We start from the raw sequence: 2,756 nt of genomic DNA on the forward strand, positions 1-2,756 counted from the left end.
AGTGTTGTTTAAAAACAACATCACAGCTCCAGTAGGGGCTTCTCACAAAGAGCTGTTTGCGCTGTTTCAGTATCCACAGTTCTGTCCAACTACTCTGTTCCTAGGAAATCTGCAGAGAAACGAAAAGAATTCCTCCCGCAAGTCCACTGCAGTCCCAGGTCCAGCTGCTGCGCTGCCTTCCAAAAGAGCACGAGTCCCAGACGCAGCAGCCAGCTCAGAACGCTGGGAAGTGCAGTCCTAATCTCCACAGGGGTTCTGTTCTTTCCCCCAGCTGCTGCAATTTCTCCCATTCTGAGAAGCCAAATCCTTTCAGGTAATGATGTCAACTTGATTAAAATCCTGCTGTGCTCAAAAATAAGTGATGATGACTGTGGAGATGTGTCAGTGATGCTGAAAGAGAGTGACCCCAGACTGTCTAAAACACTAACTCTGGCAGAATTTAATGTGGCTTTTGGCGTATTCAGAGACGTCATATGCGAAGTGTATCCTTCCCGTAGAGCCGAACTGGACACATATCTAGTCTGTCTTATGGAGGAACACTATTTTTCAAGTACCACAAGTCACTTCAGCTGACTTGGTTGCCAAAAATGTCATTTGTTTGCAAAAACCTACAATCTGCTTTGAAAGAGCCTGAGATAGTCGATGCTTTACTGGAGAAAGAAATAACAAAAGGGTTCATGATTGGTCCATTCGATAAATCGCCTTTCTCAACAACCCGCATTAACCCTCTAGGTATAACTACCAGGAAATATTCAGGGGAAAAGTGCTTAATCATCAATTAATCTGCTCTTCACGACGACGAAACAAAAAGCATAAATAGTTTAATTCCTCTGGCACCCTTCTCCTTGTTTTATGCTACAATCGACGATGCCATCAAGTTGAAAACAGGTAGAGGCGCATGGCTAGCCAAGGCAGATGTCACAGATGCATTTAAAGTCATGCCATTACACCCTTCACAGTGGCATCTGTTCGGCGTTAAATGGAGAGTAAAAAATGTACTTCTCAGTCAGTCTCACCTTTGGTTGTCGCAGCCACCCCAAAATATTTGACACCTTGTCAGAGGCTCTCTGCTGGATTCTTTTAAATAAGTGCAAACTGCCTTTCGTGCTCCATCTCTTAGACGATTTTCTGTTAGTCGACTATCCAATTCAAAATCAGACCAGTGAATTTCTGATCTTAAACATACCTTTAAAACATTAGGTGTTCCACTATCCGAGGAGAAAACATCAGGCCCATGTAAGGCTATAGAGTTTGTAGGCATCACTCTAGATAGCATCCTGATGCAAGCTTTCCTGCCTCTCGAAAAATTAAATCGCATCAGAGAGGTAATGAAAAAAGCACAGGAAGCAGTAGTATTTTCCAAAAGAGAACTGCTCTCCTTGCTCGGACATCTTAATTTTGCCATGCGTGTTATTCCCCAGGGACACTCCTTTATATCCAGGCTTCTGGACCTCTCCAAATCTGTAGAGAAACTCCATGACATGGTGAGCTTGGATGAGGGCTGCAGATCCGAGCTCCAGTTCTGGTCTCTTCTGTGTGATAAATGGAATGGCATCTCCTTCTTTTACAATTAGCAGCTAGATTCATCATTTGCCATTAAATTATACACAGACACAGCCCCTTCCGTTGGTTTTGGGGGTATTTTAATAATCAGTGGTTCGCAGACATATGGCCAAAAGAACTGTCATCCTTGCCAGCTAATGCCTCTTCTACTGCTTGGAATGGAAATGTACCCAATTGTTGTCGCATGTCTTCTGTAGGGAAAAGACTGGTCAAGGAAACAAATCATGTTTTTTTGCGACAATGAGGCAACTGTCAACATCATTAACAAAGGGCGTTCTTCAGTTCCATTCATTAATAGATTTGTAAGGCGCCTCACTTGGCTATCTGTGTTGGGTAATTTCATTGTTAGAGCAGCTCATATTCCAGGCTTGGATAACAAAATTGCTGACTCTTTGTCCCGGTTTGAATTGCAGAAATTTCACTAACTGTGCCAGGAGGCAGCGCCATCCAGCTTGACTTGCCTCCCATTCTCTCAAACCGTGTTAGATTAAAACACAACTTGCATTTCTATATGCTATCTGCTGCTCACTATATGCGACTGGCTTAGCTAAATCTACATTAAAGATGTATGACTCTGCATGGTCTTATTTCACCTCCTTTTGTGCCACCTTCTCTGCAGCAGTTCTGCCCGTCAATATTTCCATCATATGCGCCTTTATAGTTCACTGTTTTGTAAAATGCAGCCATCTTCCATAAAGGCCTTGTAGCAGGTATTCAGTTCCATCAGGGCTGTTTGGATCCATCCACCATCAGCCTGCCTCGTCTTCCTTTCACTCTTTCACTCTTGAAAAAACTAATAACGTACTTAAGGGATGGGTGCTTTGGTCAATACACAGATTTACTAAAAACGGTCTTTCTCACTGCTTTTTATGGATTTCTCAGAGGTGGCGAATTCACTACACGCACAGGATCTTTGAATCCTGTGCATGAGCTCACTATTGCCGATGTATCAAATAACCCTCACCACTTCTCTTTATTACTTAAACATCAAAGACTGATAGGGATAGAAAGGATCATCAATCATCATTTCTGAATCTAATTCTGCTTTTTTCCCCCTGTCTTCTATGACTCGATATCTGAAAAGCCGTCCCCGAGCCAGCAAACAGGAGCCTCTCTTTGCCACGGAGGAAGAAAAAACTATGTCCCGATCTTGGTTTGGCTCATGTCTTCGCCTACTCTGCCAAACCTGCGGG

At 43.3% G+C, this 2,756-nt stretch overlaps 1 pseudogene; it reads left to right on the forward strand.

Moving 5' to 3' along the window:
* The window catches only part of LOC118337198, a 3,275-nt pseudogene extending 1,287 nt beyond the window's left edge, over positions 1–1,988 (forward strand).
* The last annotated feature ends 768 nt before the right edge of the window (positions 1,989–2,756 follow it).

This window comes from Morone saxatilis, unplaced genomic scaffold (genome assembly GCF_004916995.1).
Source record: "Morone saxatilis isolate NCDOM2014 unplaced genomic scaffold, NCSU_SB_2.0 Contig3, whole genome shotgun sequence".
Classification (NCBI taxonomy): Eukaryota; Metazoa; Chordata; class Actinopteri; family Moronidae; genus Morone; species Morone saxatilis.